Below are 23337 nucleotides of genomic sequence, written 5' to 3'. Positions count from 1 at the left end.
CTTTTTTCCCCCCCTTACAAAGCTCAAGATTTTTTTGGGCAAAAAAAAACGACCCCGCACCAATCCCCCTCCCCTCCCCTCGACCACACTGGGGAAACGGACCATGAGGAACTTTGGCGCCAGATCGCCATAGTTCATTGATAAAAAAAAATATAGGGAGTCACCACCCATGAGCTGCTCATTCAAAAAAAAATGAGGAGCCCTCCCCTGATAAACATTCTCCTGCATCCGGCCCCGGAGCTTCGGCGTCAGCAACCAGCACCAAAAAAAAAAATTGGCCCTTATTTAACAAACATTATTTATTGTAGAACCGGCGCGGAGAGGGGCTGCAGAGCAGGAGGGAGAGGGCAGTGAGCTGGGGCTCATGTTGTGTAGTAAACAAAAGGCTGCGAGGGATTTCAGCCTGTGTGTGTGGGGGCAGAAACTGACGCGCTCTTTACACGTGAGGGGCTGGCCGTGTGTAACCACGTGGACCTCTCCCAGGCAAATATTTCAGTCATTTTTTAAGGTTGATTTTATTCGGAGGCGGTGCCACCACCAAACGTCCTGTGACATTTTCAGTCTGACTCAACGGGGTTTGGGGGTAGGAGACAGACTTTCAGAGCCCGCCATACCGTTTCACAACTCCCTGTTTCCGGCTAACTCTTTTTTTTTGGCTTTCGTTTTTTTTATAAATATATATACCTCCCTCCGCAACAAGCCGCGATCCGTTTACCATCATTTATTTTTCTGCTGGGGAAAAGATTTTAAGGTGCTGTGTGTGTGTTTTTTTTTAAAAGAAAAATTTCCTTCCTGCCTTCTTATCTATAAAAAAACACAATGAACAAGCTTTACATCGGAAACCTGAGTGACAGCGTTACCGTGCCAGAGTTAGAAACTGTCTTCAACGACTGGAAGATTCCTTTTACTGGACAATTTCTGCTAAAAACTGGCTATGCCTTTGTAGATTGCCCAGACGAGAGCTGGGCTATGAAAGCCATCGATACCTTATCCGGTAAGCGATTTCAAGCAATATCGAAAATAGAAACAAGAGTTGAACCTTACTTCAGTGTGCCGATCACTCGATATTCTGTGTTCCTAACCAGCTCCACAAATGGCCTACCTATCTACCACTTCTCCACTCCAGCAATGGGGCTCTGGACAGTTGCTGGTGTCTCGCTCTTTTTGCTATCTGACGAACATGTTAATGATGCGCGATCCCTAAAGCGTGGGATTGTGATTTTATATATCTATATATATATATATATTTTAATATAAAGATTAGAGAGAGGGGGGTGGGGGAAGACGCGCCAATCCCTCCTTTACGTGAGGGGGATTTATATTTCTAGAAATCAGCAGGTCTTTAGTCAATTGCACTGAACACACGCAGCGTTTGACCCCAAAAAAACAGGATCAATTTTCCATTCCGCACTTTGGCGAAGAGACCGCGGGTTAGAATCCCGGTCGGATCTTTAGCTCACATCCCTGCCTCTGCTGCGGGCTCTACCCCCCCTTTGGAGCTGAGTGTCTCTTGGACAGAATGGTTCGATGCTGGTCCTCCCCCCTGCACTGATAGTAGGCCGTCATTTGCAAGCTCCGGAATAATACCACGTTTGCAGTTTTAATCCCGTATCTCGTTTTTGTTGACCGCGGCCGCACCAGAGTCGGCGGTCCTGCGAACTATCGCCGCGATCGCCCCAACACGCGGCCGCCCTAAATTAATACCCTCTCCCCACCATTCTTTAAATTTAACCATGAGCCTATGATGGGGGCACATACTGAACCGAGGTCGGCCATGCTGATTGTGAAAATACTACAGGGCTGGAAACGTGCAAATGCCCAGTGTGAAGAAACATTCTAACCATACAATGATATATAACTTTCCTATGTAATATATATATATATGCTTGCATATGTGTGGGATGTGCAATGCAATCAGCTCCACTATAAAGTTGCTTAGTAACTTAAGAAAAATATTTCTCAATTCTGTATATAAAGATACACACACGCACACAGATTTTGAAAACACATTATTCCCTCCGCCCCCCCCCCCCCCCCCCCCAACACACACACACACTCTCATAATAAATACAAAAAGGACAGAAATAGACTCCCACTCCACCCTGTTAATAACAGGCGGTTCATTTAAACCGCTGTATGTGTTTGGGTGAGCTGAAGGAGATTGAACACTAATTCTACAAAATTAAATATAATACAATAAACAATTCCCTTACAGGTAAAGTGGAGCTCCATGGCAAACACATAGAGGTGGAACACTCAGTCCCCAAGAGGCAAAGGTATTTCAATGCTTGTTTTGCTTTTAATGTTTACCTTGATCTGGAGTGTTGTGTAAAATGATTCGGAGGCTTGTTTGTGGTTCCTGGTTGGGAGCGTGTTTGTTTTTTAAAAGCAACTTTCAAAAGTTGTGAGGCTCTCTCAGTGATGCTGTTTTAAAAATAATGGTGGCTATGTTTCGTTACAAAATTATATATATTAAATTAATTATTTCCTCTACATATGTGTATAGATATATGACGTTGAATTGAGATGGCAGATTGTAGCAATCCGTGGCTGAAATTGCAATATTGTGGAGCTGGTTTAAAGCGGGGGTTTGGAAAATAGGATCAGTTTTGAGGAATTGAAGTTTGTGATTGTTAGGTTCAAAGACCTCCTTTCTGTTTCGCTGCTCTTTGCATTCAAAGCTCGCGATTTGCGAATGGGGAAAGGGCGGATGGTTAGTGATGCCCCCCCCACCTCCCCCCTCCACCTCCCCCCTCCCCCCTCACCTCCCCCCTCCCCCTCCCGAACCCGATCACGTTTCCAGCAGCTGAAATGTTACTTAGGGTTCAAACCCCATTTGATTCCGAGCCCGGTTGCGGAGAGGAGTTGGGAAAATTCTCCTTATTCGGGAACTTCCAACCCATCGTCCCGTGGTCGCTTTAAACCGATAAGGGACGCGCTGTGTTGGGACTCTGCCCCAGCACGGTTCCGGATTGGCATTTCATGGCCCCGACCTTGCTCTTGTGTGCAATCCTTTAACGAATTCTGCTCGGTCTGATTATTTCTGGCACAGCCCTTTCAAAAAGCGATCCCCTCTTTCAGCAACGAAGTTTGATTTAGCTCTCATTGAGAAACAATGTAAACCTTTACTCAGAACCCAAGGTGATGGCTGTTGATGTAGGTGCCAGGCTGGAGCAGTGGGTGGGTTGTTGATATACCTGTTAAAGTGATTGCTTGTTCCTGCTTTAAAACCATTGAGTGTGAGTGTGTGTGTTTTTAAATTGAAATGGTTACTTGTTCACTTATTTGGTAAACTGGATGGTGCCTGTGGTAAAATGTCGAAAAATGCTGATTGAAAAAAAATGCCAGAAAAACAAGTTAAGCACCGGTTTAAAAAACAATAAGTTTGTATTAGTTCATGTGATTATCTGCTGAGAATGATAATGGGGAAAGCAAGTTACTGATTCAGTTAAACTGAAGTTATTTAGCATTTTAACCAGGTAGTGCTTTATAACCAATATTAATTAATATTGTTAAATACAATCCACGGAGGTTTGTAAACCAAACTGTGCCCCTCTTTATTTTCAAAGGGTTCAAGCTGACGTTTGAATCAGCCAATTTGAAAGTTTTGAAAAATAGATTTAAAATTCAGCAAAACAAAATGAAAATCAGTTGGCAGGGCTACAGTGGTTCATAAAGAGCTGTGATCATGACTTTAAAAATCTAATTACGAAAGATTGTGTTTTGTTTTCTGATTATTAATCAGTCTGTTTCAGAAGAAGTAATAAGTAAACATTAATTAAACTGTGTTGAATGTAAGCACAGTTTTTTTTTGTTTTGGTGACCAATTTAGTTCAAAAAAATTTCAACTATTAAAATCCAAATGCTTTGTTTATGGTGAACTGCCCACCTTCCTGCATGCTCTATTTAAAATATTCTAGTGTGCCTCAAGATACAAAATGGAAACGTTTTGTCTTTGCAATCTTAACCTCCTGTTTTCCTGTCACACGTGTAACTCTTATTTATTAAAAAACAGCTTGCATTCTTTCAGTAAAAGTTTTATATGGAATTCCGAAGCTCAAATACAATGTGTGCGGTGATGTATATTTGGAGTTTTGGTAATGTTTTAATTGGGAAGATGGTTATGATGTAAATCTATCTAGAAATCCAAGTTGAAGTTAGAACAAGAATGATGTTATCACTCAATGGGGTATTTGTGTGTGTGTGTGTGTGTGTGTACATAAATGGTTAGTCGGATGATCCTGTTTACTGAAATAAAAAATGTTTAAATCCTTGAGATGCACAAAAGGTCATTTTGTAAGAGATTTAGTAAAATTATCGTTGTAGTGTTTGCTGTCAATCAGTCATTACAAAAACTGATGTCTTCTTGTATTTCATGAGACTATTTCTTGAAGCAATATGCAGTTCCTAGTTTTGTTTAAGTTTATTTCCTATTGTTAGAAATGGTTTCATGTAACCAAATAAAAGTTGAAACTGGTTTTTGACATATACAAGAGTATATTTTTGCATTGATCAAACAAATGATCATTTTATAAAATTCAGCAATTATCTTTTAGGTTGGAGATGAGAGGGAATCTTTTTAATTCTACTCAATGAATTATTTGTCCAGGATTTAACTATAAAAAGATGTTTTGTGTTGAGTTGAATCTAGAGCTATTTTGTTCAGTAAATAAGCCGAGTAGCAGGTTGTTTGTTTAAAATGATAATACCTTTTAACTTGAGGCAAATATACTCCTGGTAACGGATATAAAAAGTTATCCAATGTTCAGCACTCATTCACAAACTAAACCAGCACCCCCTCATAGATATGTGTGCCCTACTTAATTTTGATAATCACATTAACAAACAGAACTTCATCTTTAACTATATAAAATGTAATTCAAAATAAATATCGCAAAATACATGCAACAGTCTTCTTAGTGAAAATAAACTTCATGCTGTAAAGATTAAAATGCTGGAAATTTGAAATAAAGGACTGAAATGCTTCCATTGGCTTCTGAAAAGGGAAAAGATCAGTTAACATTTTGGATAAAGAACTACTTCCCCTCCCCCAACCCAACCTACCCCACCCCAGAAAATGCCAGAGACACACAGGAGCTCTGTCAGGATCTGAAAAGGGAAGAGACAGGTTAGCGTTGAGGATGTCTGAAACATTAATCTGTCTATTCCCCATTCAGATACTGATGTCCTGGCTGTGTTTCTCTTTAACTTAATTTACCCATTTACAGAAAGCGTAGTCTTTTATTTCTTTAATGTAAAGAAAATAATAACTTTGGAGAAATCAGCAATGTTTTTAAAAAAAACAAATCAGATATTGAATATCTATATTACTAGTAAAGTTTAAAATTAACTCTTGGAAAACATGGGCTAAATTTTAAAAATATTTTCCAGAATCAAACAAAAATACTTTTACGGTTACAATACAACTTGTAGAAATCCAGCACAATTTATTCTAATGTCAGAAGTAGAAAAAAATATTCACTGACATTTTATTATGTACAAGTAGAGATGGCCGAAATATCTTATGAAGCAATGTTTGGTTGATGTAGTTCGTAGATCTAGAAATACTTGTCATGGCTGGAATGTTGAAAGGAAATTGTTATAAAGGAATTTTTGTCCTGGTTTTGGAAATATGGTGTACAAAGAAAGAAAGAAAATGTTCCATGAAAAGATATATAAAGATTAAATTAACCAATAGATTTGATGAAAAAACAATATAAGAAATTGGTCTGTACATCTTGCAATGGAGATGGTTGGTGAATTCATTTGTAACTATGTGTAGCTTATATATTTTGAATTGTTTGGCAAGGCACCATGATTAAAACAAACGGATAAAAAAATAATTTTTAATAGTCCTGTATGTTTAGACAGTTGCAATGCTGCAATTAGCAAGAGGTGGAAAAGAAACAAAAATAATGATTTCTCCAATTTTCGAAAGTAGTTTAAGCAAAGGGCTTGATGCTGGTGGCTCAACAGTTTTATCCAGAGTAGCTGAGACAAATGGATCAGCAAGGTTCCAGATTCCACTCCGAATCTATGCTGAGCAGTCTCATTGCAGCCAGTGTAGTGTGGGGGGAGTGGGGTGCGGATGGGGAGAGGGGGCTGCAGAATTAGCCTCGATATCACTGAGGAGAAAATTGACTAGTATTCTTACTCCTGATAACTAATAACTCCTGGTGCAAGGATGAAAGTGTGGATTGTGGGTGAAAAAAGGACTGGGTTTAGGTGTGGCGTCCTCCACGGGTGACTGCGCTGCCAACATTTACAAGCAAGGATATAACACATGAAAGAAAGACTTGCATTTCTATAGAGCCTTTCACGACCACCGGATATCCAAAAGTGCTTTATAGCTGGTGAAGTACTTTTGGAGTCACTGTTGTAATGTGGGAAACGTGGCAGTCAATTTGCGCACTGCAAGCTCCCACAAACAGCAATGTGATAATGACCAGATAATCTGTTTCAGTGAGGTCGATTGAGGGATAAATATTAGCCAGGACATGGGCTAAATGGTTACTTTCGGGTGAGGGACCTAACGGCACCCAGTGCCCATGGAACTGTACCCGAGCAAGGAGTCCGGGCCGAAAAGAAGGGAGGGCAAAAGAAAAACATTGACAAAAAATTCCCCCCTCTAAAATGACAAAAGAGCATCTTATGTCAAAGCCGCCTTTTTAAAAAAAAATGTTGAATTCATCATTTTGCAACAAGTTGGAGTTTGTATGCAACTAAAAACTTTTAGCAGAATTTAGAAAATTTCTGTCATACTTATGTAGAAACTTGTTTCTTTTCAAATTGCTCTTTGGTACTGGGATGTTTTGTAGATTCCTTGCACACAAAGCACACAGTGGGTGGGGTTGTTTGTGACTGAGAAGCTTTTGCCAAGATGTAGTAGTTTGCTGACTTTATGAATGGGGGGATCCCCCATTGGTGTTATAAGCTGTGTGTTGCAAACTTGTTTTTTTTATACAAGAGGGGGAATCATTTCACTGATTTTTCATAATTTGTAAGAAATGATACCATCCATCTTTTAAAAATAAAGTTGGATCCATTATTTTAAAAAAAATCTTTCTGCTAACTTGTCACACAAAATGGTGGCAGACATTTTCCCATTTCTGCATAGGTCATTATTGAGCAAAGCATGACCTTTGACCCAGACTGGAAGCACATACCCTACACTGCTAAATGGATTCCAGAGCTGTATTGCTCTCCCTTTCACTCAAAACCTGCAGAAAATTAATAATGTTACACATCTCTTAAAGAGAAACGGGGGGGTGGGGGGGGGGGGGAGAGAAAGAAATGGTTTGAATCTCAAAAGGCCTTTGAAGTTTCCTCTTTTCCATATGCACACGTGTGTATGTGTGGTGTGTCTTTTGCGACCCCACCCCCACCCCCATTGTAATTTGCAGTTTCCCTCCTTTATGCACCCCCCTCGCCCCGAGGCCTTTTAAGTTCAATAAGCAGAGCATTCCTAATCTATATGCTCATCGCGTAAGAGAAGGTCAAGAGGTGGTGTCAGGACTGTCATAAAGTGTAATTGAGCCTAGTGGATTAATCGGGTGGGGGTGGGAGAGGGGGGGTCGAAAGGAAGATATTTGGTTAAAATTCTTAAGCCACACGATCATCGTAATAAAGATACAAGTTTTTATCTTTTAGAGAACAAAAACGCTGCTCGAAGTGGATATGCCCACTGTTCAAACAGAATAACCTTTGAACTCTTGTTCAAGGAGGTGGGGGTTGTGTGCAGAAAGACATTTTGTGAAGTCAGTTGTGTGCTTCTTTAGTGGGGGTGGGGTTAAGCAGAGGAAGGAGAGAAAGCAAGAGAGATTTAATATCAACTTTGAAGGTGCATTACTAATTGGGAGGTCCATTCAGGTTCCTAGTCATGAGACCACAGACACAGCACAAACCTTTAGTTGTTCCAGTTCAGCCTCTGAATGCCTTGAGACAATTTCTCAGTTTTCAAGGCATTTCCAATTTAATTTTGGCAAATTAATGGTAGAGTTTAGTAAACCAGCGACAGCAAATGTGAGATAGACCGGCTTCGCATTGTACGAGTTGCAGGCTCATTTGAAATAATGCAGAAACAAATGGGGGGGTGGGGGGGGGAAAGCAAAGGGAAAATAATCTGTACAGATTGATGTGAGGTGAACTGCAAGAACCATTCTTCTTATAGACCGAAACACAGACGATCCACATAGACGTTAACTGGTGGGCTGGACAGCTTTTCCTTAACATTGCTCTTTGCAAACTTTTCAGAAGCAGACAAACTTTTCAGACACATGTCCGGGTTTGTTCTTCATCTGGAATGGTTATAGTTAAAGGGATTGTTTTCAGTCAGCCAGCAATTCCTTTAAGACTTCCAGACAGGGGAACATTGGTGAGAGGGGGGTGGGGGGAGGTGAAATTGCCTTGAACTTTTTAAGGCTTTTTAAATCTAGAGTCCAGGACTTTTGTCTCTCTCAACACAACACTTCAGTTGATGCAATGGGTAGGAATCTGTTAAATGATCACTGGTTTCCAGTGACTGAATGAGTCAAATTCTGCTTTATTGCATGGGAATCTAGGATTCTTACCAGTGTTTTTCGATCACATATCACAATTCCATATATTTTTTTCATGAAAGCTGAAAACTAGTTGCCTTTTTATTTAATTAAAAGCCTATACAACAATATATTTAGAACCACTCATATAAGCACCTTTTATTTAATTTATTGGTACCAATGTACTAATGACTTCAACCAATACATTTAGTGTTGTAATTCATCACTGCAAATTGCTCTCTTCCAAACCAGCATTAGTGACAGAGCTGTACCCACCATTACTTCACCCTCGTGTTAAACAGCTCAACATGCTGTACACAACCCATGTTTGAAGGAACAGAATTTATTATAGTACTGCTGGCTCTTTGTCACAGTTCAATTAGATACAGTATGAAAACTCCCCATTGCCCATCTCTGCATTGTAGCCAAGTCCTGGTGACATTACTGAATCAGGCACAAACCCAGAATAAGATCCTAATAACTAAAACTCCTTTTAAGATAATTATAAAAGCAAGTTGTTAGGAACATTCACCATCCAAAGATGTTTAAATTGTAAGTAACTGAACCTAAAAGGCTGAAGCATTTTCTACCATTAAACATAAAAAAAAAAATTATGACCAGTGCCTGCGATTGCTAGGTGGAAAATATACAAAGAGTTTTGGGGAGTTTTGAGTGTAACTGAGGAAAAAGGAGCAGGGACAATGAGCCAGAACAACAATTTTCTCTATTTTTTCAACAAAGGGATAGCCTTTATGTTTTAGGTCAGAATTCAGAAAGCTGACACCACAATGGATTCCTTTTTATTGTATAGGACACTCCTGGTAGTGTGCTTTTGAGAAGACCATGTTTAACACCATGCACTGGTATGGGGGCTGAAAGTATCAGAGCTTCAAGTGTATTCTGCTTTCTTTTCTGCTACGTCTTCATCTGTTACACCACCTTAACTGCACTCCGAGCATCAATGCTTATAAATAACGGATAAAAATGTCTACAATATATATTGGTTGCGCAGTCACCTCTTGGGTCCTGATTTGCATCCAGCCAAGCCTTTTTTGGTTGAAACTCCTCACTCTGTTGGCTACAAGGGATGTTACGTGAGTTTGGGTCATCTCAACACAGCTTTTCATTGCGGAAGATGTGTAGCTAAAAGCAATCTATAAGCATGAAACAAGAGAGGTCATCAGGATGATTGCTTGTAGGAAGTGGCCTACTGAAGTTGCTGGATTAGAGGGAGCTTTGCCCTTACTTTTGATTTTTAAAATGGTCAGATTGTGGCCTCAAACAGGTCCCAGCTGATGAAAGTGGAGCTGAGCCCAAGATCAGATCAGCCATTCATTATCTTATAGAATGGCAGAGCAAGCATGGGGGGAGGGGGCAATGGCCTACTCCTGCTTCCATTTCCTCTGTTCCTATGAAACCGTAATTTGCTCTTTCCTCACTTCTATCTGACCCATGCAGTACCTGCCCCAGGATAGATTAATACTGAGAATGGATAAATACAATGGAAAATGTCCCATTCTCAAGCATTATTACATCATGATGATTATAAGGTGATACGTGGTGTGATGATAAGGTTGGAGTGATTTTAAGAAAATAATCCAATTGAGGTGTTAAGATGATGTCATAGTCCAGAAGAGCAAAGCTGGAACAATTTTATATGTAAACTGAGTTTATAATTGCAATCTATCCTAAAATCAATCAGTTGTAAAATAGACACAACAGTGATCTATATAGCTGTGCTTTATATCGTTATGTTACAATAAAGATAATTAATTTTAGAAAATTGTTAGTTTGTTGGTTCTGTGGTATGGCATTCCTAGCAGCATACACCAATGCCGTGTTATTTGTTGCAATGTCATGTTGTAGCCATCTGTGTTGCTATATTTGTATCAAGGCGATTTAATATCTTGTATCTGGAGTGCTGCTCTTTTGTATCCAACATTTTGTAATTAAGTAGTGCTATATTGTATCTAGGAGTGTTCCTATTTTGTATGTAACAGTTTTGGAATTTTGTGTTAAAACGGTCTCATAATTATGAAAAAACAGTGTTGCAATTTTGCATCTAATAACGCTAAAATGTTGTATCTAACAGTGTTAACTTTTCTTTCCAAAAGTATTCAATGTTTCTTTCTAACTGGATACAAAATTGGTAACACTATCGTTGGGCAAAATTGTAGCTAGCCATGCTACAATATTTTATCTAACTGTGTTGCTATATTGTATCTAACAGTGTTGTAGTTTAATAAATCTTAATAGTTTTGTAATTTTGTATTCACCAATATTAACATTTTGCATCCAATGATGGGGCAATATTGTATCTACCAATGTTGCAATATTATATCTACCAATGTTGCAATATTATATCTAACTGTGTTGCGATATTGTATTAAACACTGTAGTAATTTAGTAAATCTTAATAGTTTTGTAATTTTGTATTCATCAGTATTAAAATTTTGTATCTAATATTAAAGTTTTGTATTTCTTTAATGTTTTATTGATTTGACATGGTTTCCTATATTGTATCTAGTAGTTTTACAACATTGTACCCAATAGTGTTGCAATTTTGTATCTAACAATGTTACTATATTATAGCTAACAGTGTTGCTATATTATATCTAACCATGTTACAATATGTTATCTAAATGTTACCATTTTGCTTTATTCAGTGCTACAATTTTGTAACGAACAATGTTGCTGCATTGTATGCAACAGTATTACAAATTTGTTCAAAATGTATCAATATTGTGTCAAACATTGATATAATTTTGAATCTAGCAGTGTCTTAATTTTGTATCTAACAAGGTATAGTATCTAACAATGTTCATATATTGTAACTAACAATGCTCTATATAGTATCTAATTCTATATTGCATCAACAGCACCTCTCTACCTCTATTTCCTCCTTCAAGACACTCCTTAAAACCTACCTCCTTGACCAAGCTTTTGGTCACATGTCCTAATTTCTCCTTATGCAGCTCGGTGTCAATTTTTTTGTCTGCTAACACTCCTATGAAGCACTTTGGGATGTTTCACTATGTTAAAGGTGCTATATAAATACAAGTTGTTGCATAGTATCTAAGTGTTCCTATATTGTATCCAACAATGTCATAACATTTCATCTAACTGTGTTGCTATATTGTATATAATAGTGCTGTAATTTAAATCTTTATAGTGTTGTAATATTGGATTCATGTGTGACAAGTTTGCAACTAATAATGTTAAACTTTTGTACTTTATTATTGCTGTGTTGATTTGCTGCTGTTTAATATATTGTATCTATTGTATCTATTAGTTTTGCAAAATTGTACTTAATATTGCAATTTTGTATCTAACAAAGTTACCATAATATATTTAACACTGTCCTGATATTTTATCTAAAACTATCGCTATATTATATGAAACAATGTTGCAATATGTTATCTAAATATTATCATTTTGCATTATTCAGTGATACAATTCTGTAACTAGGAATGTTTCAATGTTGAATTGAACAGTGTTACAAATTTGTATCGTAATTTTGTATCTAACACTGATGTTTCATAATTTTGCACCTAACAACTTTTCTATATTGTATCTAATGTTTCTGTATTAATGTTCTTATATTGTATCTAAAAAGTTCTGATATTGCATCTAACAATGTTCCTATATAGTATCTAACAATGTTCCTACATAGTATCTAACAGTGTTCCTATATTGTATCTAACAATGTTCCTATGTTGTATCCAACAACATCGTAATATTTCATCTAACTGTGTTGCTATATATTTTATAAAAGTGCTATAATTTAAATCTTTATAGTTTTGTGATATTTTATTGATGTTACAATTTTGCAACTAATAATGTTAAACTTTTGTATTTTGTTATTGCTGTGTTGATTTGATGCAGTTTTGCAAAATTGTACTTGACAATATTGCAATTTTGTATCTAACAAAGTTACTATAATATATTTAACAATGTTCTGATATTGTATCTAACACTGTCGTGATATATTATGAAACAATGTTGCAATATGTTATCTAAATATTATCATTTTGCATTACTCAGTGATACAATTCTGTAACTAAGCATGTTCCAATGTTGAATTCAACAGTGTTACAAATTTATATCAAAATGTAATTTTGTACCTATCAACTTTTTTATATTCTATTGAATATTCCTATATTGTATCAAACAATGTTTTGCTTTTGTCTCTAATGATTTTCTGATATTGTATCTAATGTTACATTATTAATGTTACTATATTGCATCTAATAATGTTCCTACACTGTATCTAACACAGTTCTGATATTGTATATTAAATGGTTCCTATATAGTATCTAACAATATTTTATATTGCATCAAATGTTCCGATATTGTATTGCACAATGTTCCTATATTGTATCGCACAATGTTCCTATATTGCATCGAACAGTATTGCTATATTGTATCTGATGTTCCTATATTGTATGTAACAGTATTCATATATTGAATCCAACAAAGTCATAATATTTCATCAAACTATGTTTCTATATTGTACATAAGTGCTGTAATTTAAATCTTAACATTTATAATATTGTATTCATCTGTTACAATTTTGCAACTAATATCGTTAAAGTTTTGTATTTCATTGTTGTATTCATGCGCCATGGTTTCCTATATTGTATTCGTTTTGCAAAATTGTACTAAACAGTATTCCAATATTGTATCCAACAATCTTCCAATATTGTATCCAACAATCTTCCAATATTGTATTCAACAATCTTCCAATATTGTAACTAACAATCTTCCTATTTTGTGTCTAATGTTTCATTATTGCTGTTCCTATATTGTAGCTAATAATGTTCCCATATTGTAACTAACAGTGTTCTGACATTGTATCTAAGTGTCGCTATATTATATCAAACATTGTTACATAAATGTTACCATTTTGCATTATTCAGTGATACAATTCTGTAACTATGAGTGTTGCTATGTTGTATCCAACAGTGTTACAAATTTGCATCTAAATATTCTAATTTTGTACCCAACAACTTTTCTATATTATATCAAATGTTCCTATATAATATCTAACAATGTTCCTATATGGTATCTAACAGTATTCCTGTATTGTATGTAACCATGATCCTGTTATTGCACCAATATCACCTCTCTATCTCTCTTTCCTCCTTCAAGACCCTTGAAACCTCCCTCTTTAACCAAGCTTTTGGTCACCTTCCCTAATTTCACCTTATGAGACTTGGTGTCAAATTTTATGTCTCATAATAATCTGTTAAAGTGCCTTGGGACATTTCACTACGTTGAAGGCGCTATACAAATAAAAATTGTTGCTGTTGTTACATTGTATCTAACAATGTTTCTATATTGTATCTAATGTTCTGATAATTGTATCTATGAATGTTCCTATATTGTGTCTGATAGTGTTCCAATATTGTACCTAAAACTGTTACTATATTGTATCTAACAATATTCCTATAATTGATCTAATGTTCCTACATGCAGCCAATGTCCTAACTCGCACCAAGTCCCAATCACCCCTCACCCCTGTGCTCACTAACCTGCATTAGCTTCCGGTTAAGCCTCGATTTCAAAATTCTCATCCTTGTTTACAAATCCCTCCATGTGCTCCTCCCTATCTCTGTAATCTCTTTCAGCTTCACAATGCTATGAGATTGGTTGTAATCTGCCAAAATTCCCTGGATTCTGGAGAGGTCCCAGCGGACTGGAAAACCACAAATGTAATGCCCATATTAAAGAAAGGAGGGAGACAGAAAGTAGGAAAATATAGACCAGTTAGCTTAACATCTGTCATTGAGGAAATGCTGGCGTCCATCATTAAGAAAGTATTGGAAGGGCATTTTGAAAATCATAGTGCAGTCAAGCAGAGTCAGCATGATTTTTATGAAAGGTAATCATGTTTGACAAATTTGCTGGAGTTTTTTTGAGGATGTAATGAGCAGGGTGGATAAAGGGGAACCAATAGATGTTGTATTTGGATTTCCAGAAAGCATTTGATAAGTTGCCATATAAAAGGTTACTGCACAAGATAATAGCTCACGGGGTTGGGGCTAATATAATTAGTGTGGCTAACTAATGGAATACAGAGAGTCGGGATAAATGGGTCATTTTCAGGTTGGCAATCAGTAACTAGTGGGGTGCAACAGGGATCAGTGCTGGGGCCTCAACTAATTACAGTCTGTATTAATGACTTGGATGAAGGGACCGAGTGTAATGTAACCAAATTTGCTGATGATACAAAGATAGGTGGGAAAGCAAATTGTGAGGAGGACACAAAGAATCTGCAAAGGGATATAAATAGGCTAAGTGAGTGGACAAAAATTTGGCAGATGGAGTATAATGTGGGAAAATGCGAGGTTATCCACTTGGGTAGGAAAAAAAAATCAAATTATTATTTAAATGGGTAGAGATTACAGAGGGATCTGGGGTCCTTGTACAAGAAACACAAAGTTAGCATGCAGGTAATTAGGAAGGCAAATGGAATGTTGGCCTTTATTGCAAGGGGAATGGAGTATAAAAGTAGGGAAGTCCTGCTACAACTGTAGACGGCATTGGTAAGGCCACACCTGGAGTACTGCATACAGTTTTGGTCGTCTTATTTAAGGAGCGATATACTTGCATTGGAGGCAGTTCAGAGAAGGTTCACGAGGTTGATTTCTGAGATGAAGGGATTGTCATATGAAGAAAGGTTGAGTAGGTTGGGCCTATACTTATTGGAGTTTTGAAGACTGAGAGGTGATCTTATTGAAATGTATAAGATTCTGAGGGTGCAGAGAGGATGTTTCCCCTCGCGGGGGAATCTGGAACAAGGGGGCATAGTTTCAGAATAAAGGGTCATCCATTTAAAATGGAAATGAGGAGTAATTTCCTCCCTCAGAGGGTCGTGAATCTTTGGAATTCACTGCCCCAGCGATATTCAAGGCTGAGATAGACAAATTCTTGAACTAAAGGGGAGTCAAGGGTTATGGGGAGAGGGCAGAGAAGTGGAGTTGAGGCCAAGATTAGATCAGCCGTGATCGTATTGAATGGCGGAACAGGCTCAAGGGGCCAAATAGCCTACCCCTGCTCCTATTTCTTATGTATTGAACAGTGTTTTGATATTGTATCTTACAATTTTGCTATATTGTTTCAAACTTTGTTCCTACATTGTACCAACAGCGCCTCTCTACCTCTCTTTCCCCCTTCAAGATGCTCCTTGAAACCTACCTCTTTAACCAAGCTTTTGGTCACCTGTGCTATTTTCTCCTTATGTGGCTTGGTGTCAAATTTTGTGTCTCATAATACTCCTATGAAGCACCTTGAAATGTTTCACTGCTAAAAGCACAATATAAATACAAGTTGTATAGTATGCAAAAGTGTTCCCACATAGATACTATTTAGGAACATTGTTAGATACTAACAATAGAAACATAGAAAATAGGTGCAGGAGTAGGCCATTCGGCCCTTCAAGCCTGCACCACCATTCAATATGATCATGGCTGATCATGCATTTCAGTACCCCATTCCTGCTTTCTCTCCATACCCCTTGATCCCTTTAGCAGTAAGGGCCACATCTAACTCCCTTTTGAATATATCTAACGAACTGGCCTCAACAACTTTCTGTGGTAGAGAATTCCACAGGTCACAATTCTGAGTGAAGAAGTTTCTCCTCATGTTTGTCCTAAATGGCTTACCCCTTATCTTTAGATTGTGACCCCCTGGTTCTAACAATGTTCCTATATTGTATCTAACAATCTTCCTATATTGTACTGTAATTTAACTATTTATAGTTTTGTAGTTTTATATTCATTAGTGTTACAATTTGTATCTAATATGATGACAATTTTACATTTCTTTATTGCTGTATTGACTTGACATGGATTCCTACATTTTATCTAGTAGTTTTGTCAGATTATATTTAAGTGTTGCAATTTTGTGTCTAACAATGTTTGTTTCGATATTCTAGCTAATATTCCTATATTAGATCTAAATTATATCAAGTATTGTATCTAACAATGTTCCGATATTGCATCTAACCATGTTGCTATCATCATTATCATCAGCAGTCCCTCGGGGTCGAGGATGACTTGCTTCCACACTAAAAATGACTGATGAACTCATTTTAAATGGTGGATATGTGCATGAATTCTTTTAACGTGGAGTAGCCATTGCACACCAGTCACCACACGGGCTTGACGGAGCAAGATCTTGGTATAGTGGGAAGGGAATCCAAGACGACTGGAGACCAGGCTCCGCCTCATGTGCCAATACACACACTCACAAACTCAAACATACTCCTACTGTCCTCCTTCCTTCCTCCTCCTCACAGGACCTCTCTATGTGGAATTCATAGTCAGCCTCACAGCCTCGCTATTGGTCCATGCTGCGCCTTCCCTTGGTCTTGCCACTCTGCTCCACCTCTGGGCTCTGACCTGTCTGCTCCTCCATGCCTCATCCATCCTCTCCTCGTCGCTTCTGACCTCCGCTCCTCGCCGCTTCTGACCTCCATGTTGTTGATTCTGCTGCTGAGGTGGCTAGCTGTTTTTGATTTGCCCGCAGCTCCAGCCTTGTGCTCCAAACTGTTCCTATGACTCTTTTGTATCTAATATTGTCACTATCTTGTATCTAACAATGTTACAATATGTTATCACTTCAGTGACACAATTTTGTATCGAAGAGTGTTGCTATGTTGTATTCAACAGTGCAAATTAGACTCAAAATTACATTTTGATACTAACATGGATGTAGTTTTGAATCTGACTGTTTAACATTGTTTCTAACTGTAACAATTCTGTATCTAAAAGTGTCTTAATATTGGATCTAACAATTTTCCTATATTGGATCTAACAATGTTCCTATATTGGATCTAACAGTGTTCCGATATTTTATGTAATGTTCCTATGGTCTAATGGTCTGATGCTGTACCTAATCAGGAAGTTATGCTAAACCTGTATCGAATCTTGGTTGGATCACACTAGAGCACTGTGTACAGTTCTGGTCGCTATATAAAAAGGATATAGAGTCACTGGAGAGGGTGCAGGCAAGAATTACAAGGATGATGCCAGAAATTCGAGGGTATAAATATCAGGAAAGGATGAACAGGCTGGGTCTCTTTTCTCTGCGGGGGAGGGGGGGGGGGGGTGGCGGGGTGAAAGAAGGCTGAGGGGGTGACCTAATAAAGGTCTTTAAAATTATGAAAGCTTTTGATAGTGGATACAGAGAGAATGTTCCCTTTGTGAGGAAGAGCATAACTAGAGGCCATCAATATAAGATAGTCAACAAGAAATCCAATAGGGAATTCTGAAGAAACTTCTTTACCCAGAGAGAGGTGAGAATGTGGAACTCGCTACCACAGGGAGTGGTTGAAGTGAATAGTAAAGATGCATTTACGGGGAGGCTAGACAAGCATCGGTTTCTGTGTGGTATGTTAGATTACATAGTATAATGTTCCTATATTGTATCTAATGTTCAATATTGCTGGAGTTTATCTGACTGTTGCTAGATTGTATGGGTTAGTTCTGTCATTTAAATATTAATTTTGTAATTTTATATTCATTAGTGTTACAATTATGTATATAATATTGTTAAAGTTCTGTATCTCTTCATTGCTGTATTGATTTGCCATGATTTCCTGTATTGTATCTAGTAGTTTTGCAACATTGTACTTAACAGTGTTGCAATTTTGTATGTAACAATGTTACTGCAATGTATCTAACAATGTGGCTATAGTGTTGGGAGTGTTGGTATTTTTGGTCATAATTTGCTACAGCAGGGCATCTAACTGTGGCTGCTGTTAGTTAGGCTTGCCCTTGCATGCTTAGGTGTTTACATCTTTTGTATGGCATACAGCTGAAATTGCAAATTGATAATACTCTTGTGAAGCGCTTTGCGACATTTCACTGAAAAAGGTGCTATATAAATAAGAGTTGTTGTTGCAGCAAGAGAATAAGGGCATCTGGTACCCGAGTGAATCAGAAAAGCAACCTTTATCTCCTTAACCAATCAGTTTGAATGATTGTGAAATTAACATCACAAGGACCGAGAAGGAAATGCTAAATTAGACTGGGTAAATTCAATGTCAGATGAGGTGTGGAAGGAGAGGGTAAGAAAGATTGGATTAAGTGAGGGAGTAAAAGACAGACCTTTTGTTTAAAAAAAAATTAAAGTTTACATTTTAAAAATCTCCAACAACCACTAGAACCCAAATGGAATGTGACTCCTCACTTGTAGTATTTAATTTTCAGTGCCAAGATGTTGACTGGCAGTAATGAACACTTATCACGTCATTAAATAGAGAAGACTAAACTTTCTGTGCCACATTTAGTTCTTAGCTAGCTGAGCAAATATGGCAACTTCATGCCGTTCAATGCATATCAATGGCAAAGTAGGCAGTGAGATGCTGTTTCCACAAATCTAGCCACCAAGCGATGCAACTCAGAAAGCAATCTTGGTATACCCGTATTTTACTGCGCATCTGCCCTTCACTCAGACCTGCTGTAGTGTTTGCACATAAATAACAGCAATCACTATTAGCCTCACTGTTACTTTGACAGCAAATTCTGTCTTGTTGCATCTAACAGGACTTTTACATTGTTTCTAACAGCGTTGCTATATTGCATCTAGGACTGTTGCTGTATATATATATAATTGTGTTGCAAAATTGTATCCAACAATGTTGTTTCTTGCAGACCTGCTCTACTTTATCTTGTGATGTTGCGATATGGTATATTGGAACAATAATACATGTTATATTGTTGTCTTGCTATATTATATTGAACAGTGTTGCTATTTGTATCTGGGAGCATTTGTTTCATGGTATGAGTGTTTTGTTGTTATTGTATCTAATTATTGTATCTTGAAAAGAGAAAGTTGAGGGGTGACCTAATAGAGTTCTTTAAAATTATGAAAGATTTTGATAGAGTGGATACAGAGGGAATGTTTCCACTTGTGGGGAAGAGCAAAACTAGAAGCCATCAATATAAGATAGTCACCAAGAAATCCAATAGAGAATTCAGAAGAAACTTCTTTACCGAGAGAGTGGTGAGAACATGGAACTTTCTACTGCAGGTTGTGGTTGAAGCAAATGGTATAGATGCATTTAAGGGGAGGCTGAATAAGGGAATAGAGGGTTATGCTGATAGAGTTAGATGAGGAAAGACCGGAGGAGGCTCAAGTGGAGCATAAACACCGGCATAGACTGGTTGGGCTGAATGGCCTGTTTCTGTGCCGTATATCTGATGTAAACATAGAAACATAGATGTAATCCTATGTAATAATGTTACTACATTTGTAATGCATGCACCTGTGAATATGCTCACAGATTTGTAGAGCTGTTACATTGTGAGTGGCTTAGCCAGTTACATGATGTTCACAAGACTCAATAAAACCCCAGCCAGTTGGTTCTAGGTTATCCACAATGAGGTATGCAGTTGTGAGCCTAGTGGATGAACTGGTAATGTGTAGTGTGATTGTTAAACCGTTGTTAATAAACCAACTAGTTCATAATAGCAATATGTTGCAATAAGCAAAGAACTCATGAAGCAAATGCATTACAATATTGACATAGATTCTCCAACTGGTGTTATGTTAACATTGATGGTGGTATTAAAGTAACATCAATAGGTAATCTGGGCTATAGTATTTAGCAGTGCTCCTGTAATTTGGTGCATTGTATGCATTGTAATATAGAGAAAATCCCGTGGGTCGTAGTGAATTCCCAATATACGCTCATCAAGACTAAAGCACTACATGATTTCATAAAATAATACGTCTTGTTTTTAACAGTTTAGCTATATTGTGTCGAGTAATAGAAACAAAAAAAAATGATGGAAATACACAATGGGTCAGTCAGCAGCACCTGTTTAGTTTATGTAACATTTTATCAAAAGTAGAATCATAGAATGGTTACAACATGGAAGGCCATTCAGCCCATGCCAACTCTCCAAGTGTACTTCATCTAATCCTACTTCCCCCTTTCCCCGTAGCCCTGCAAATTTTTTCCATCCACGATAGCAACAACTTATATTTATATAGAGGTACTTATTCCCTTTTGAAAGCCACAATTGAGTCTGCCTGCACCACCCTTTCAGGCCGTGCATTCCAGATCCTAACCACTCGCTGTGTAAAGTTGTCTTATGTCACCTTTGGTTCATTTGACAATCACCTTAAATCTGCGTCCTCTGGTTCTCGACCCTTCTGCCAATGAGAACAGTTTCTCTCAATCTACTCTGTCCAGACCCCTCACTTTGGCAGAAAAAAATCAAAGAGCAAGTTGTTATTTAAATGGAGAAAGATTGCAAAGTGCCGCAGTACAGCGGGACCTGGGGGTAATTGTGCATGAAATGCAAAAGGATAGTATGCAGGTGCAGCAAGTGATCAGGAAGGCCAATGGTATGTTGGCCTTTATTGCAAAGGGGCTGGAGTATAAAAGCAGGAAAGTCTTGCGACAGCTATATAAAGTATTGGTGAGGCCACACCTGGAATACTGCATGCAGTTTTGGTTTTCATATTTACAAAAGGATATACTTGCTTTGGAGGCAGTCAGAGAAGGTTGACTAGGTTGATTCTGGAGATGAGCGGGGTTGACTTATGAGGAAAGGTTGAGTAGGTTGGGCCTCTACTCATTGGAATTCAGAAGAATGAGAGGTGATCTTATCGAAACCTATAAGATTATGAGGGGGCTTGACAAGGTGGATGCAGAGAGGATGTTTCCACTGATGGGGAAGACTAGAACTAGAGGGTATGATCTTAGAATAAGGGGCCTCCCGTTTAAAACTGAGATGAGGAGGAATTTCTTCTCGGAGGGTTGTAAATCTGTGGAATTCACTGCCTCAGAGAGCTGTGGAACCGGGATATTGAATAAATTTAAGACAGAGATAGACAGTTTCTTAAACGATAAGGGGTTATGGGGAGTGGGCAGGGAAGTGGAGCTGAGCCCATGATCAGATCAGCCATGATCATATTAAATGGTGGAGCAGGCTCGAGGGGCCGTATGGCCTACTCCTGCTCCTATTTCTTATGTTCTTATGATTTTGATCACCTATCAAATCTCCTCTCCTTCTTCTCTGCTCTAAGGAGAACAACCCCAGCTTCTCCAGACTATCCATGTAATGAAGTCTCCCATCCCCGGAATCATTCTCCTAAATCTTTTCTGCACCCTCTCTAAAGCCTTCACATCCTTCCTAAAGTGCGATGCTCAGAATTGGACAGTTGAGGCCGAACCAGTGTTTTACAAAGGTTCATCATAATTTCCCAATTAGAGGAATGGGGTACTCATTCAAATAATATAAATTGCTTTTTATGTGTTTAGGTGCTGACTCAGTGACCTGCTGCATATTTGCAACATTTCTGTCTTATTTTAGGTGTTCAGTATTCCGTTATTTCTTTTTATTGTATATAGGTTGATTTGCCGTATTGTCTATAGAATGTTTGCTATACAATTAGGTGAAAATTTGGTCGTGCCTCTGTTGTGATGTTAACCCAGGCGGAGCAGTAAATTTTGTTCCAGGAAGTGGTTTGCGTCTCCAGTAGCAAAATTCACCAATTGGGCCCTGAGTGTGGAGCGGCATGCTGAGGGTGCTTGGTCGCCTGAGCAACTGAAAATCCCCAGCTAAAGAGCAGGCCTCGGAACTTCTGTGGAAAACAAAATCTGGAGGAGAAAAAAATCACCCCCAACATTCCCAATACATTACTGATGCCACATCAACATTACATTTTTTTTTTTTTTTAAAACAGTCACACTTGCCCCTGGTCAACATTACTTCACTCTCTGCGGCTGGTATAGCTCGGACCGGCAGCTTTCACAGGCGTTCCCAGCAGGGCCGCTATGGATTGGCACGAAACAAATATCGAGCTGATGTTGCAACCAGGGGCGTTGCACACTGCCTCGCCTCTTTTGGGTGGTAATGCTCTGCGCCCCCTCAAAAATCCAGCACCGAATGTCCCGGCGTGGTGCTGGAAGCTGGTCGTCCACCCGGAAATGCTTTCCGCTGCCATTACCACCCTTCTAGGGCAAAAATGGAGGCGGTAACAAGCCAAAATCCAGCCCCTTGTATTTCATATTGGTATGCTTTATTTAGTAGCACTGTAGTCTTTTAGCAGTGTTGCTATATTGAAATTCGGCTCTATTATATCGAACAGTGTTGTTATGTTGCATCTTAAGTGTTTGCTACATTGAATCCAGCAGTGTTGACTATATCTAAAAATGTGTCTATATTCTATCCACCAGTAACATTATTTTGCATCAAGCAATGTTGCTTTACAGTATCAGCCAGTGTTCTATATTATATGTAACAGTGTGATATTGTATCTGGCAATGTTCCTATATTGTAGCTAACAATGTTGTTATGTTGTATCTAGCAGAGTTAATGTATTGCATCTAGAGGAGTTGCTATTGTACCCAGCTGTGTTGCTATATTGTATCTAACAGTGTTCCTATAAATGTATAAAGCAATGTTGTTGTATTGTATCTAACAGTATTGATAAATTAGGGCAAATTTTCTGAATTAAGAATCTTGATGTGGGGATTTGGCTATTGTAAGCGCATATTATGAAATTGGGATAGAGTTTAGGATTTTATATTCATTCATTTTAAGTTTACAATTCTTCTTCCTAACAATGTTTTATTGCATCCAGCATTGATACTATATTTTATCTAACCACGTTGTTCTATTGCATCTAAGTAGGTTATTGTATTGTCTCCAACAGTGTTGCTATATTGTATCTAGCAGTATTGATACATTAGGGCAAATTTCATGAATTAAGAATCATGATGTGGGGATTTGTCCATTGAAAGCACATTATGAAATTGGGGATAGAGTTTAGGATT

At 38.0% G+C, this 23337-nt stretch overlaps 1 protein-coding gene across 1 annotated transcript in view; it reads left to right on the top strand.

Moving 5' to 3' along the window:
- Positions 1 to 2261: 2261 nt before the first annotated feature.
- The window catches only part of igf2bp1 (insulin-like growth factor 2 mRNA binding protein 1), a 148100-nt gene continuing 127024 nt past the window's right edge, over positions 2262 to 23337 (top strand). The window contains exon 1 of the mRNA XM_070864046.1: positions 2262 to 2276. The gene's annotated coding sequence lies outside the window, so the exon portion shown is untranslated. The remainder of the gene's footprint in view (positions 2277 to 23337) is intronic.

This window comes from Pristiophorus japonicus, chromosome 21 (genome assembly GCF_044704955.1).
Source record: "Pristiophorus japonicus isolate sPriJap1 chromosome 21, sPriJap1.hap1, whole genome shotgun sequence".
Taxonomy (NCBI): domain Eukaryota; kingdom Metazoa; phylum Chordata; class Chondrichthyes; family Pristiophoridae; genus Pristiophorus; species Pristiophorus japonicus.
This window is presented reverse-complemented; position numbering and strand designations above follow the sequence as displayed.